Raw genomic sequence first — 16,933 nt, forward strand, 5'->3', positions numbered from 1 at the left:
TCTCTCTCTCTCTCTCTCTCTCTCTCTCTCTCTTTCTCTCCCTCCCTCCCCCTTTTTCTCCCGTTCTCCCCTCTCTCTGCATGTGTGTTATGTTCCTGTGTTTCATATATGTGGGCATGAGTGCACATACTAAAACCTGAACCTCACCAGTTGGTGATGTTGGCTGGTCAATGAGCTCCAGGGATCCACCTGTCTCTACCCAGGGCCTTCAGCGTTGGGTCACTGACATAACTACTGAGTCCAGTTTTTATGTGGGTGCTGGGGCTCTGACTACAGGTCCTAAAGCTTGTACGGCAGGCACTGTACCTAGCCATGTCCTAGCCCCCCCACCCCACCCCAAAAACCCGTCAGAGTAAGTGAATTAAGTCTTAATGAAGAAGAAACAGAGGAAGAAGAGGAGAAGGGTTTAAGCTCAAAGCTCTCAAAACCACAGCCTCTGTTGCTGAATCCTGACACTATGGACCAGCAAGGCCTAAACCCCATTTCACATCCAAGGTGCTGTCTGCCCTCAGCTGCAGTCATTAAACTTACAGAGATGAAGCCAAGATGAGATAGAAATGTGAAGTGGCTACAGTGAGCAGATGGTTTAGAAAGAGTCCAGCATTTCCACTGACCTCTGAGAGCCAGGGGGGTGTTCCCATTTTACAGATGAGAACACTGAGGTTCTACCACAGCCCCAGGCATGGACCATCCCATCCCTACTTTTCAAACTGTCCTCAGACTGTCCAGTCTCTTAGCTCCTCTTATATACTGCCCTCTGCCCTCCACCAAGGGCCACCGGCTCCCAAGACAGAACGGTGGTAAATGGGACAGAGACCCCTGGCACCACCCAGCTCCATAGCCCCGGCCACTTGCTGAACCTTTCTGAGAGAAAAGGCTCACTGTGATCCCACCCTCCTAACCCTGCCTGCTCAGAGGCAAACCCACAAAGAAGCTGCTGGGGAGCCCCAAGTTCCCAGCCTTTCAAGGACATTGTGTGAGAAGGCAGCATACTTCGGGGAACACCGCCACCTTGTGGCTACTACGCTGCACTACAAGCTGCCGCCAGGAACCTTCCTCAGACTGGGAGCGCATCTCACGCCAGGCAGGACCAGCTCCTCAGTCCCTTAAGGAAGGACAAAAGACCTGGAAGAGAGGAGGCAGCATACTGTCAGAATTTGGAGTACAAAGTATTGGTTGTAAGCTGCAACTGGTTGGGCTGTTCTCTGCCTGAGGGGCTATTCCTCAGATGTCCAACCACAGGGCTGTGTCCCCGACACCCAGCCTCAATCCATGAGTCCTTCTTGCCACACCCTGTTTTATTCTACTTTGTTATTTATTTTCTATTTTGTTCCTTTAGCTTACTATGTTATCGCTGCATATAGATCCAAAGGCCCTACCCTAGCTAAGCAAAGCTGCACCCCAGCCCCTCCAGCCACACCCCCTGACACAGGGTCACCCCATCGCTCCTCACCCCCAAGCTGCTTTTCTCCATGAAGTCCTGTCCCTCTGCTCCTGCTTGGGGCCCTCTAGACAGGGATTTTATCTGTCGCTGGCATCGTTTGTTTGTTAAATGTTTTTGAAGGGGTTGTTTTTGTTTTGCTGTGTTTTGTCTTTATGAGAAGGGGGTCTCACCACATAGCCCAGGTTGGAACTGGTCCCACAACCATCCTGCCTGTGCCTTCTGAGCCCTGGGGTCCAGGGTGGATCCTCATATCCAGCCCCTGTTTGTTAAATGGAGGGTTTGGGCAAGGTCTAGGGTAAGGTTGCTAAGCCACAGTTTCCACCATCAGATAAAGATGAGAACATCTTCCTGCCTACCCCCAGCAGTGAAGGGAAGATCAGGAAGTGCTGACAATGGGCTGCCTAGTTGATATTCCCCAGAAAACTCGCCTGCTTGAGAATGTGGTCCTTTTGGAAGTGGGGTCTTGGTGGATGTTTGTACCACAGGATGACATTTCTGTCAAAGGGAATCGTGTGGGTTCAGATCCTATAGGATCGGTGATGCCATTGTTGGAGTTCTGTGGTAGGAACACTCTACTGTGCTCTCTCACATAAGGCTGTAAATCACCCAGAGACACTTTGCTCAGGATGACTCTTCTTGAACGGCATGTGACTGAAAGTAAGATGAGGCCACTCTGGATTAGAGCAGGCTCTGCCTCCAATGGCTGGTGTCCTGAGGGGCCTGGAGGAGATGGGAAGATGGCTCAGCAGATAGAGCACTTACTGTGCAAGTGTTGGGACCCGAGTTCAAATCCCCAACATCCACAGAAAAAGGCAGGTGTGGTGAGTGCCAGTCACCCAGTTCTTAGGAGTGGGGACATAAGGATCCTTGAAGCTCTTTGGCCAGCCAGTCTAGCCAAGTCTATGAGCTCCAGGTTCAGTGAGAGACCTTGTCTCAAAAACCAAATGGAGAACAACTGAGCAAACACACCTGATCTCTGACCTCCGCACATATACCTACACACACACACACACACACACACACACACACACACGCACCCACTAACAAGCACATACAACTCAACACACACAAGAGAGACGTGAGAGGACTCGGAAAGACACACAGTTGTACAGGGAAGACCGCGTGAGCAGAAAGGGAGGCACTGCAGAGAGGTAGCCACAAGCCAAGAGAGACAGGGAGGACTCTCCCCAGAAGCCTTCAAAGAGAGTAGGGCCCAGCCCAGAGAAGGGATGGCGCCCCATTGTTGTAAGTCACAGCACTGTCATGGAAACCCTGGGAACCATCACAGGCCGAGTGACGCATCTGGGGGTGTTCTATCCAGGCTTCCCTGATCTGCCCGGAGCCGTCACGCTGTTTGCCTGGGATGTGTCCTCTTCTAAAATGAAATCCTTCCTCCCACGCCACGCACTACAGTTTGTGCAGCTGAAGTGGGCCTGGATGTTGGCTAACTTCTGCTCCTCAACGCTGGGGCTGTTCGCTCAGAGCCCGTGTCCGCCTTGCTCCTGGGAATTTGATGGACGGTGTTCACCCATGCAGGGAATGAGAGGCAGAGCTGCAGGGAAGCCAGGACGGCCCAATGGGAACAGTCAAGAACCCCAAGGGCCTTCGAGGAAGTGCTTGTTTGAGTTTGCTCAAACAAGCTGCTGTAACAAATGATTGTGACCATCATGGCTTAAAGCAGCGTGTATTTATTATCCTATACTTACGGGAAACAAAAACCTGAAATAGATTTAACTGACCCAAAAGTGTGTCCGAAAGGATGGCACCTTCTGGGGTCTCTAGGAGAGAACAGAAGAAACCCTGTGAAGTGTATCTGAAGGTTGTACCTGGTCCCCAGCCCCTCCCTCCCTCTCTCTGCTTCCTGTCTACCTACTCCTCCACATCCTCCTGCTACCAGGATGCCTTGACTCACCAAAGGCCCAGCGCAGAAACAAAGGATCACGGACCGAATCTTCTGGAACATGAGTAAACTTAATGTCAGATGGCAGATTCTTTGCTCTTTCAGCATAGACTCACCAGGCACTCTCCAGAAAGCTTCCAGGCCTTCGGAGCCAGGCTGGGACTTCCAAGCTGTCCAGCTTCTTGGATGCCATGCAGACAGCATTATTGGACTACCCAGCCCCTATTGTGTAAACCTCTCTATTAAAGCTTCCTTCGTTAACAGAAAGAGGAGAGAGAGAGAGAGAGAGAGAGAGAGAGAGAGAGGAGAGAGACTGACTACTGATTCTGTTACTGTCATGGTTCAAATGAGAACTGTCCCCAATGAGCTCAAGCTCCCCCATCTGGGAACCAGAGAAACACTTGGTCCGCAGGTGGCAGCACTGTTTGGGGAGGTTTTGGGACTTTAAGGATGTGAAACCTTGCTGGAGGAAGTGTGTTACTAGGGACAGACTTTCAGAGCTTCTTGCCTTGCCCCACTTCCTGCTCACTCTCTGCTTCCTGGATGACAAAATGCAATCATCCGGTCTACTGCTCTGGGTACCTGCTGCCATGCCTTTTGACACTATGGTCTCCCACTGTTAGTGTATGCCAAATAAACTCTCCTTCTACCTGTCACCTTTGGTCATGGTGTTTTATTACAGCACCAGGCAGGTAACTAAAACAGTTCTCTGGGAATGCTGACTAACACACTCATTTAAGTTGTTGCTGTGGGCATTTTGTCACAACAACAAAAGCAACGAATACAGGTTCCCACAACAAAAGACAGATTTGAAGAAGGAACATGTGTACAAATTTGCTGTAAGTTTTATGTGGTGCACGAGCCTTAGAAACAGAGACCAAAGGGACAGGGTGACCTTGTGTCTTCTGGACTGGAGATTAGCAGGGTCTCTATCTGTTTAGATTCTTCTCAGGTAATTCTTCTCAGGTGTCTTTAAACATGAGGGCAGCCAGGGACTGTACCTCTAGAATGAAGATTTCATGACCTACGCTGGGTGAAAACCACCCTCCTGCTCCTTCTGTTTCTCAAATGCCAACAGGTCCGTGTTTGGGGATCGCATGTCCTGAACCCCACAGTCTCCTTCCAGGCAGATGCCAGCCCTAACCACATCTCTTCTTTGCCTCCCCTCTCCCTCTTCCCTACATAACAATCCCATTCTTCCACCCACATAACCCGGGATCACATCCATCTTGAGGCCCTTATTCTATTTTATTTTATGTATGGGCGTTTTGCCTACACATGTACCTGTGAACCACGTGTGTGCCACAGAGATCAGAAGAAGGCATTGGATCCCCTGGAACTGGCATTATAGAGAGTTGTGAGCCCATCGTGTGGGTGCTGGAAACTGAAGTGCTCTTAACCTCTAACCATCTCTCCTGTGCCAAGATCTTTAATTTGACAACCTCTGCAGAGTCCTTCTTGCCATGGCATGGACCCACAGGATCTGGAGGATAGGACATAGCATTCATGAGCAAGAAGCAATCTTCTACCTATCGAAATGATGAAGGGACACAGAAAATCAAAGCCAGGCTGTCCTCGTGTGTCCTCCATAGCCTCCTCCATCTGGGTCTCTGTTACTGGTCCTCTAAGACCCGGGTGCCCATCAACCTGGGATAAAGGAATAAAGGAAACGTAGCACATATACACCATGAAGTGTTATTCAGTCATGAAGAAGACGGAAATTCTGTCAGCTGCTAAAAATGGAGACCATGTTATGTAATTAAGCCGAGTGCAGAAAGACAAATATCACTTGTTTGTTTGTCTGCTTGCTTGCTTGCTTGCTTTCTCTTTATTGGAACTTAGATTTTAAAAAAGACAGAGTAGAAATGGTTCTGCTTGGGTGGGAGGATGAGAAGGTGGAGGGGAAAACACAATTGAGGGGCATTGTATACATCAATGTCATAGTGAAATCCGTGATTCTTTACAAATAACAGGCTCATAATATTCCTGAAGAATATATCTTCATCATGTCTCAAACCCTGGGGCCCCGAGCCCCAGGGGAGTCCTAGCTAGACAGAGGCTATTGGTTCCAAAACGTTTGGCTTCTTCTTCTCCGTGCTATCTATTTGTTTACATCAAATTCAAAGCACAACTACCAAGAGCAGAACAGGCCAAAGACAGAATGAAAGGGAAGGAAGGAGGGAGAGAGGGAGATGATGCCTGAACCACAAACCAGACAATCCACATAACAGGGGGGATGTCGCCCCCAAGTGGGGATCCTGGGAAGTGCTGTGAGAGAGAGAGAAGGGAGCTTAGCGAGTATGGACTTCCTGCGCAAGCTAGAAGTGGAGCCAGAAGTCCACGCTAAGCCGAGGCTGCCCACTCCAGGGCCTCTACCCAGGAGCCAGGGAACGGCATCTGGACTAAGGGACAGCCTGGGCATGACAACAGGAGGTTAGAGTCAGGGATTAGACACATCCCTAGAGAACTAGAAGATGGCTCCAAAGGGAGTAGGGTCTGGTGAAAGGGAGAAACAGGTCAAGGAAAAGAGAGAAGTAACTGCGTGACTTTCCGATCTAGCGCTGCCGTCTGGCCCCGTTGGGCTCCTGGTGCTGAGCTAAGCAGGGAGAGAGGGAGGCCAGTAGAGCGTGGGAGGAGGCCGAGTTCCTGCCTCGGAAGGGCTGGGGTGGAAGAGGAGTGGCCTTGAGATAATCCTATCTGTCGGGAGGCGGCCACATACAATAGCTCCAGGGAGGACAGTGTTGATCGGCCCCAAGTAAACCACAGAAGCCAGGAAACGCAGCCAAGGGCAGAAGAGGTGGAGAAAGTGCTAGACAAGAGAGGAAGTGAGTTCCTGACCAAGGATGATACCCGTTGCCCTTCTGGGTGCAACTGAGTAGTGATGTCCAGGTCTTCCATCTCCCAGCACAGCCTCTGCCCAGCATGAGCCCAGCCCAGCCCCAAAGCTGGCATCCGCGGCTGCCTCCTTCTATCCAAGACTGGATCCCGGGAAGGCTTCCACCAGCTCCCTATAAGTCCGTTTCCAGCTCAGAGCCCGTCTATCTCCAAGTGGCCACCCGTGAGACCAGCACCTGGACCTCCACTGCAGACCAAATGGCCAACAGTTTCAGCGTCAGGCCTCCTGCCTCTTCTTGAGTCCACACTCTTCACCTCCTGCCCAGCCCGCATCACTCAGAAATCCACTCCATTCCCGGTGAATGCCTGTGTCTCCCAGATACAGGTTAAAGCATCCATTTGATAGCACGAGGTCGTGGGGCCTTTGGGAGGAGAGGGTTTAGATGAAGTTGAGTTTCTGTCCCAGTAATGGGGCGACTATTCTATTAAGAAGATGACACTGGTGCTTGGTGGATAAAACATTTGCTGTGCGAGTGCAGAGGCCTAAGTTTGGATCCCAACACTGACTGGCAAACACTTGGAATCCCAGCAAGGGGCATTCGGAGATGAGAAAATCCCTAGGGCTCACTGGACGGTCAGTCTAGCTGCTCAGTGAGCTCCAGGTTCAGTGAGAGACCGTGTCAAAAAAAAAAGAGAGAGAGAGAGAAAGAAGGGAAGAGAGGAAGACACACAACAATTGATCTATTGCCTCCATATGAACAAGGTCAAGTACAAACACAGGGCATATACACATATACACCACACACAGACAGGAAGGGTCAGATTGTGCCCTCCCTTCCTCTCTCTCCCTCTCACTTTCCCTCTCTCCCCGCTTTCATGCAATAAGAAGGAAACCATCTACAAGGCAGTAAGAATGCAGTTGTTTCGGCTGCTCCTGTCTATGGCATTTGGTTACAGCCCAGACTCAGCCAGATACAATGATGGCTCTTCTTCCGTGTCAACCTGGGCTCATTCCTGATCACCAAGTGTTTGCAGAGAGGTTTAACAGGCAGGAAGACCAAACTGATCTGAGTTCCTGGGCCGAATACAAAGGAGAAAAGGAGTTTGAGTGCCAGCATTCATCTCTTGAGGGGCATGTGAACTATGCAGCCAGGGGAACTGGCCTAGAGCTAGAGATGTTTCCAAAGCTCAAAAATCTCGATCTTGAGACTGGCAGGAGTAACTGTGCACGTAGTCTTATGACGCCCATCTCTGCCATTCTCGAGGCAGTCACGACGCCTGGTGACCAGGACGTGTCCAGCTAGCACCTGGAATTCCTCTCTATGCAAATGAAGCACTCCCAGCACCTCAGCCCCAGCCAATCCTGTACACTGACCCTAAAACCCCTGCCAGCTCCCCCAAGGTTTATATAGGTAACCATTTCTTCCCAGTAAAGAGAATTGTGTCACAGGAAGAGCTGTGTCCCTGAAAGGGCGGTATCACGGAAGGAGCTGTAGTGGAGAAGGCTATCTCCCCACCACCCCACCACCTCACCCTCCCTACAACCCAACCCCCCCCCCAAAAAAAAAAAAACCCTGGGCACTCCCTGCTGAATTGAGATCTGGCTGACCCACCTGCCCAGCTAAGCTTCATTTCTTCCAGTCCAGCAACTGCACGCATCAATGCCTGGATGCCCCAAAGGGAAGAAGTGGTCCTGTTTACTGACAGCACATGTGACGTAATGTAACCAGGTCCCTCTCATTCCTGCCATCACGGCTTCCCGACATGATGAGCTACACCCGTTCAAATCATGAGTCAAACCCTTAAGTTGCTTTTGTCAAGCTTTGGTCACAGCAGCAGGAAGAGTAACTAATACAGAAACTGAGTGCAAATTGTCCTCTTTCATAAGACCATCCCACGAGAACGGTGAGACCTGGGGTCAGCCCAGGCCCTATGACCTCCCACGTCCGTCTGCTTGACTGCATCTCTCCTTTATCCCTGGAGAACAGCACCTCCTAAAGAGGCAGAGGAGAGTATACTACCTTTCCCTGGCCACAGGTAGTCTTCCTTCGCCCAGGGCTTCCTTCTACCAGAGGTAATATAAAACTGTCATTATACCCAGCATGTATCCCAGGAACAAGGATGTTGTACAGCCTAGCTTTTTGTCAACTTGACACAAGCTAGGTCATGTGAGAAGAGTAAACCTCAGTTGAGAAAATGCTTCCCTTAGATCAGCCCGTGGGCAAGCCTATAGGGCATTTTCTTTTTTTCTTTTTTTTCATTAATTAATTTATTTACTTCATAGCCTGTTTGCAGCCCCTTCTCTCCTTTCCTCCCAGTCCCACCCTCACACTTCCTCCCCCTCACCCCTCTTCTCCTTAGAGAACCCCCAATTGGTACCAACCCACTCTGGCACATTAAGTTGCAGCAAGACTAGGCACATCCTCTCCCACTGAGGACAGACAAGGCAGCCCAGCTAGAGGAAAGGGAGCCAAGGGCAGGCAACAGAGTCAGAGACATCCCTGCTCCAATTCTGAGGGAACCCCCATGAAGAACAAGCTGCATATCTGCTACCTATGTGCATGGGGCCTAGGTCCAGTCCACTCATGTTCTTTGGTTGGTGCTTCAGTCTCTATGAGCCCCAGTGGGCCCAGATTAGTTTACTCTGTATGTTTTCTCATGGTGTCCTTGATCCCTCCTGCTCCCTCAATCCTTCCCTCAACTCTTCCACAAGACTCCCTGAGCTCTGCCTATTGTTTAGCTGTGGGTCTCTGCATCTGTTTCCATCAGCTGCTGGATGAAGCCTCTCAAAAGACAGTTATGCTAGGCTCCTGTCTGCAAGCACAGCAGAGTATCAATAGTGCCCATGTGTTGGGTCTCAGGTTGGGCCAGTCAGTGGTTGGCCATTCCTTCAATTTCTGCTCTATCTTTCTTTCTACACTTCTTGAAGGCAGGACAAATTTTGGGTTGAAGGTTTTGTGGGTAGGCTGCATTTTCTTGATTAATGATTGATGCAGGAGGTCCCAGGTCACTATAAGCATTGCCATCCTTGGGCACGTGGTCCTGGGTCCTATAGGAAAGCAGGCTGAGCAAGCCAGTAAGCAGCTCTGCTCTATGGCCTCTGCTTCAGCTCCAAGTCTCTGCCTTAAGTTTCTGACTTGACTTCCCTCAATGAAGGATTGTGACCTGAGGGTTCTAAGGTGAATTAAACCCTTTCCTTCCCACGCTGCTCTTGGTCACGGTGTTCAGTCACAGCAATAGAAAGCTAACTACGGCAGATGGATCAGGCAAGGCCAATGGAGAAGATTAAACTCAATTGGAACTTTTTTCCTTTTAGACGCAAGATACACAGATTCCAATTTTGTTGTTTATGTTTTGTTTTGTTTTGCACTAGGGATGAAACCTAAAGTCTGTGCATGCTATGCAAGTATTCTACCACTGAGCTACATCCCCAGTCCACACTGGAGAATTTAAAAAGGTGCCATGTACCCCACCATCCACCATCACCAACCAGGTACCTGGAGCTGTGGAGGTATCCCACACTCACACTCACCTGCCTGTTTCTGCTTCCCTGAGGTTGAATCCAAAGGGGCCCTCAGCCTCAGCCCCACTGTGTCAGATGACCCCTCCTCTAAAGAAAACCTCAACCTGACCCAAAACCCCAGACCCGAAGCCGGACTCTGGTTTTACTAAAGTCCACTCTTGGATGAATTCTAGTCTCTTTGTCTTGTGCCTTTCAGGTTGCTATAACAAAATGCCTTAGGGGGGGGAAATTGTGAGCAGGAATTTACTGCCCCAGGCTAAGGCAAATTCCACGTCTAGTTAGGGGCCACCAGCTGGTTCGTAAATAGCTGTCTCAGTACTGTGTCCTCGTTTTGTGAAAGAAGGCCAACGTTCCCTGGGGTCTCCTCTAGAAGAGCACTAATCCTGCTCAGGAGACCTCAGTCCTCATGACCTATCACCCACTATGATGGCTGATCTTAGCTGTCAACACGGCTGCATCTGGAATCACCTAAAACTTAAGCTGATGTGCATGCCCATGAGGGATGTTCTTGATCAGACTGTCTGAAACAGGAAGACCCAGCCTAAATGTGAGCGGCACCCTCTGGGGGCAGCAGAGTCAAAAGGGCGAGGAAGAAGGAAACTCTGCTTTTTGCCTGCTTGCCTTCACTCTGCTGGCAAGTCTATCTACGCTGTTGCTGCTGCATTCCTCCACAGACGGCAAGAACCAGTTCTGGGGCCTTCCAACAAAGACTGGGGGCCAGGAACTCCCCAGAATCCTCCAGCCCTCCCACACCAGACTGGGACTGCCAAGACACCAACTCCATAGATGGATCAAAGCACGGGACTGGCAAGTATAGAAATGTCATAATGAGCTCCATCCTTTTGTGTAATGAATGTGCACTTGTGGTTATAGTAACAACCACAGAGTAAGAAGGAGAGAAAGAAACAAAAGAAAGATGGCATCCCCAAACAGGGTGGTATTGTTTTGCTTCATACTGTGAGGTAAATCTCAAGCTAAGGACCAAAAGACAGAGACCTGGGCTTGCAGGGTCCAGAGGCGCTTCTTCTGTTCCACATCAGCAAGCTTGCACTCATTGAAGGTTCAGCTGCCTGGGTGTCCAGGGGCTCATACATACTGGCAGATGTCATGGGCTCAGTGGGGCTGTTGACCATAACTTTTCAGTTCTCCTCTCTGTGACCTCTGTATGTGACACTGGTTTTTCTAATACCACATCTGGGTTCCAAGAGCTAGCGTTCCGAACTTGCGGAAGCAGAAGGTGCAGGAAGGGCTAAGGTCCAGCCATGGAAGTTACACAGCATTCCAGTGACCATAGGGAATCCCAGGTCTGGCCCCACGCCCACAGGTGCAGTCAGGGAATCTGACTCTACCTCTTGACAGGAGGGATGGCCTGGTCTCCCCAAAGTCTAAGCCGCGTGTAGAGGTTTGGAGCACTAGCCAGGCATGTAAGGAAGCACCTATAATCTTAGCACGTTAGAGGCTAAGCACAAAGAACATGAGTTCAAAGACAGCCAGGACTACGTAGCAGTACCATGTCTCAAAATGACCCCTCCCCCCCCAAAAAAAAAAGACGGCCAGTGCCATCAGTCAGGAGAGGCCTGGCTTTGCCATGGAAGCAAATCACCGCAGTGCTCAGTGAATCCAGAGAGGCTCCTATTCCTCTCGGCCTCTGCTGCTTGTCACAGTCATGGCCACACAGGCACCCGGATCCTGAAAACACTCCTTGTCTCCTGGCAAGCAAACACTAGAGACTCCCCCACAACTTTGAAATCGCTTCTGTGGAAGCGACACCGATACTCTTGCCACAGCCCACCAGTGGCCACGCGCTCACTGCTGATGGGAGCCCAGTAGATAATCCCCACACCCTCCCCATGTGGGAAACTGTAGGAAGTACTAGGTGAACAACGCAATGTACCGTTTTCAGCAGGCACCGGAACCTAGCACAGTGCCTTGGCAGTGTTTGTTGCCCGACTCCCAGAACATCATTTTTCTGCTGGCAGCAGAGACAGAGGTAAGAGTAGCCTACCAGGTTGCTTGTCCTCCAGGTAATCTTTGGGTAGGAAAAAAAAAAAAGTGACAGTAAGAGCTATGACAAGAAACTGCGGTGTTTCTTGTCCCAGGCGCTCAACACACATGCCTTAAGCATCTACCGTATGCCAGAGGATTCTTGCAGGCCCTCTACATCCATTCTGGTATTAGGCAGAAAAGAGTCCTGTAATATCCACGGGTCTTGTTTGCCAGCAACAGAAACCAGTTCATTAAACTATCAAGGAGTTCAGGGAAAGCACCATGTCAGGGGGACCAGAAAAGAAAAATGTGAAATCGTGGTGGGGGGATGATGGGACAGAGGGAGAGAGTCTTGTCTTACAAGACAGCTGCCTGGTCAGTGACGGGTATGTCCTTTGCTCTGTCTCCCTTTCAACCCTCCAGCTCCCTCCCTTGCCCTGACTCACTGCACCCTGCTTGCCCTCCTGTCCCTCTTACATAACTGTCCCCTGTCCCTGGGGGCCCTTATGTAATTGAGTCACCTCAGGCTCCCAGCCCCACCTCAAAGCTCCCACCTCGGCTATGCCTGTCTCTTACAATTTTTCACAGTTGGCTGGGCCAAGCCTTCAGTGAGAAACATGGTAGAAGAGAAATGAGGCTGGCAGAGGGGGTGGGGGGGAGAAGAGAGGAGAAGGAAGACGGGAGAAACACAGGAGGAGAGAGAGGAAAGGAAGGAAAAGGGAAGAAGAAAGAGAAAAGAGGGAGAAGAAGCAGCAAGGGAGGAAGGAGAGGGGAAGGAGGAGAAATAAGACGAGAAAGGCAGGCCAGGCCTCCCAGCAGTGAGGCTGCTTAGGGACAGCGCTCTAGGGACCCTGGAGTCTTGTTGGCACACGGGGTCCTGGCCTGTGACTCTCATCAGAGGCTTTCTGATGGTTCTCTCGTCCTCCGACTGTCACTTCAGCAGTGCTGAGAAATGGCAGCGTCCTGATCCTCAGGGTAGAGGCCTCCGTGGCTGAGAACAGCCCCTGGAGACCCAAGAGCACCGGAACTGCCCTTCTTTCCAGTAGGAGCTTCGAAACTTTTATGCTTTAAAGTAAACAGAGATCAGAATGGGGGTACACACCTGTGAGCCCAGCCCTTTGGAGCCTGAAGCAGCAGGATGTTGAGTTGGAGGCTAGCCTGGGCTACTTAGCAAGACCCTGTCCTAAAAGAGCCCAAGCCTGGGACAGTGGTTGTCTAGAGAGAGAAAGAGAAGGTGGAGGAGAAAGAGGAAGAGGGAACAGAGAGGAGGGAAGAGGGGGGAGAGAGGAAAGAGGGAGGGTGGAGAGGTGAGGGGGAAGGAAAGGAGAAGCTACTGTTTGAATTTAAAAGAACTCAGAGGAGGTAATATTAGTAAGTAACCAATATTTACCTTACTTTAAACTAAAGCCAAGAGATTCTCAAAGTTTGTTCATTTGAAAATAGTAAGCTAAGTGCACATGTTAACACAAGCCTTTCTATGAAAAAAATAACTGAATGTCCCAAAACAAAAAGCCATGACTGAGAAGCATAACTGTCTGCCTTACCAGAAGACAGCTGGGTCCTGGCATCCTGAGTAGCTGGACACGCATGGCCACAGAGAAGGGTGCTGGCAAGGAAATGGTGGCCTTGGCACTGTAAGGGAGACAGCCTTCACCCTGGGGAACTCCTCAAAGTCTCCAGGCCACACTATGGAAACTATTTGGTGTCACAGAAAAAAGGGAGAGTTGGAGCAAACCCAGGAGGTTTTACCACCACTCCACGTTGTGGTTGCCATTCCTGGGCACGGAAAGACTGGAAAGAAAGCCTGTGGCATCAGACCTGCTGCCCTGACCCACATCTCCCATGGCTCCCCCGCTGGGCTTGAACCTAGGGGCGTTCACAGCTCTAGACATCTATTCTCCCCCAATCCTGAGGTTCTCACACAGGGAACCCTTAAGATCAGCCCACTCTACAGACGCAGAAACTGAGACACAGAGAAACAAAATCCCTTCTGTAAGTCTCCTCAGCCGGAAGTGTGAGTCCCCAGATTCCCGGATGGTCCTCTCATCCGGCTGAGCAATAATCTCAGCTGATTCCATCTTGACATTGACCTGGGGGTGGAGGGCAGCCCCAGCGATTCAAATAGGTCCAGGAAGAACCAGAAATCCTTGCTTTTATTTGTTTGTTTATATTTTTTAAATCTCTGTGTGTGTGTGTGTGTGTGTGTATGGTGTGTGTGTATGGTGTGTGTGTGTGTATGTGTGTGTGTGTGCATGTGTGTGTGTGTGCATGTGCACCCACACATATGCCTCCATCATGTAGTACATGTAAAACCAGAGGACATCCTTGTGTAGACATTCTAGCCTTCTGCCTTGTTTGAAATAAGGTCTCTGGTTTGCTGCTGCAGGCCCCAGGCTCACCAGCCCAGAGTTTCCAGGGACCCTCTTGTCTCCACCTCCCTCCCCCACATGTGCCCCCCACATCTAGCTTTATGAGTTTGTCTGAACTCAGGTCCTCATGCTTTCACAGCGAGAACTTCCTGCGCTGTGACATCTCCCCAGACCTGTAAGCCAGGAGACCTGTTGAGCCCCTAGGGTTGAAAACATCTGGTCTCTAGGCCTGCTTCCCTGTGGCCAGGGTACCAGCAGCCCAATAAGGGCTCCAATTCAGAGCTCACTACATCCCGTTCAACCAGTGTGTGTTCAGTCAAGACCCCCAGGTGATCTGAAGGCACATCACCGAGCGAGCTACCTGGACAAAGCTGAAGAGATGCTGCCCAGGTGAAAGGTGACAGGATGGAGGCCCTGGGCTGGCCAGCTGGCCTGTACCCCCTGGCTTCTCCTGACCTTGAAGCCAGCACCGCTGTGAACTTGATAACTGAATGGGCACAGACAGTCCAGAGGCTTCTGAAATCCTCACCGAGGTCTACAAAGAAACAACCTAAGTAGGGGTGATGCATCCCCGGAGTCCCAGAGCTAGAGAGCTGGAGGCAGAAAGACCAAGAGTTGAAGGTCATCCTCAGCCACATAAAATATTCAAGGCCAGCCTGGGATACATGGAGTCCTGACTCTAAATAAAGATATAAACAAATTAAGACAGAATTGCCACAATCTTAGCAGTTCTTTGTCTTTATGCTGTTTGTCCCTAAAGGGGCAGTGAGGTTTTTTGTTGTTGTTGTTGTTTTTAACTTTTATTCATTACACTTTACTCACTTTGTATCCCCCCCATAAACCCCTCCCTCCTCCCCTCCCAATCCCACCCTCCCTCCCCCTTTCTTCACACATGCCCCTCCCTAAGTCCACTGATAGGGGAAGTCCCCCTCTCCTTCTTTCTGATCTTAGTCTATCAGATCTCATCAGGAGTGGCTGCATTGTCATCTTCTGTGGCCTGGTAAGGCTGCTCCCCCCTCAGGGGGAGGTGATCAAAGAGCAGGCCAATCAGATTATGTCAGAGACAGTCCCTCTTCCCATTACTATGGAACCCACTAGGACACTATCTGCAAGTGAAAGGGTAAAAGTTGAAACCTACTGAGACAGAGGCTGCAACATGAGTCCTTTTACAGAGGATGAAGGAGGGGCCCACGTGTGTGCTGTCCAGGCCTGGAGGGCAGGGGGACAGTTCACTCTCTCTGAGCTGTAGGGAGGGGCCTGTGTGTGTGCTGCACAGGCTGGTTTGGTTTGCTCTCTTGGGTTACAGTGATACTCAGAAGCTGAAAGGCACTTCCCCGGGTAGTGGGGTACGACACTGGGCATGGAGGCTGGAGAATCAGGAGTTCAAAGCCAGCCTTGCTACAAGAAACCCTGTTCCAGAAAAAAACAAAAGATAGAGTCATTTGTGTCAGGTTCTCTCTTCTAGCTGCCTTTGGTTGCCTGGGAGGCGAGGTTACCCTCGTATGATCAAGGAAATATAAGAGGAATCCTATACCTTGTGTGGAAGTGCTGGGGACAGATCTAGGAATTTTAGCTTAACGAGGAGGCTTCCAAGGAAAGCTTTCTGCCATGACCACCATTCTCAAGTATGGAAATTGTCATATAAAACACTGGTGCTGTGGCAGCCATTTTGTGACCAGGAGGATGGCAAACCAGGAGGTTGGAAAGGGTCCTATTTAGTATTATAAAGCAATAAAACAATTCTTAGAACACCAACAACTCCTTGTATGCTACCTAAAATCCCTATCGTTTAGGCCAAAGGAATTTTCATGTCATTTAGGTATTTCTTGACAGTTAGGGGATGTTGGGTAAAAGTCTCTATGGTGGCCTCACAGAGGACCACAAGGCTGTGGTCAGTTTACTCCACACCATTTGGTGGACACATGAGAACCGATACAGAAAAGCCAAATTGGATTGCTGCCAGGTAGTGACTGGGACACTGATTTGTGCATATCTCCGGGACCATCCTTCTAGAGTGTCTAAATATTCTAATGTATAATGGGCAAAAAAAGTCTTAGACCAAAAGGCAAAAGAACCCATGAAAAGCAGCATCAACTGGCTGTGTCTGCCGTGGGCACGGAACAGTGGAACACCGGCTTATCTCAAGTCTGCTTGGTCAGTGCACCTGGCTGTTTCCCCCAAAGCTGAATCCAGAGATGAGCATGACAGGAAGTGCCCATTTCTGCTCCAGGGCCCAGATCAAGTGTCAAAGTCCCTGGGAAGCCGGGGCTTCTTTTAACCCAGCCAAGGTTCCCTTCAGGCCTGCAAGAGAGACAAGTTAGCCTCCTTCAAAGACGTGGCAGCCTAGAGCAAGATCTCGTGTCCAGCCCTAAGCCTCCAGCAGTGGCTGGCACAGATTCCGGTACCTAGCAGACATTGGAGCCCTGTGTCCAGAACAATTGGGGGAGTACTGAATTAGTTACTTTTCTGTTGCTCTAGTAAAATACCATGACTGAGACACTGAAGGAGAAGGAGTTTGTTTGGCTTGTGGTTCCAGAGGACTAAGTGGTGGGAAAAGCATGGCCATGGGAGCAGGAAGCTGAGAGGTCATGTCTCAGCTGTACACAGGAGGCAGAGGGAACAAGACAGAAATGGGGTGAGGCTATAAACTCTCCAATCTGCCCCCGATGACATCTTCCTCCATCCAAGGCTCCATAACCTCTTCCTATGAGCATCACCAGGGAAACGTGTACAGGACCCTATGGGGATGCTTGCTTCTCATCCAAACGCAACAGACAGTGAAAACATCTCTCAGGCGGCTGGCCCCACCCCCACCTTCATGACTTCTCCCAGGAGGGTCTCCATGTTTCCAGAAATATCATCTGCGAGGGAGGGAG

Source organism: Meriones unguiculatus, chromosome 14 (assembly GCF_030254825.1).
Source record: "Meriones unguiculatus strain TT.TT164.6M chromosome 14, Bangor_MerUng_6.1, whole genome shotgun sequence".
In the NCBI taxonomy this organism is placed as follows: Eukaryota; Metazoa; Chordata; class Mammalia; order Rodentia; family Muridae; genus Meriones; species Meriones unguiculatus.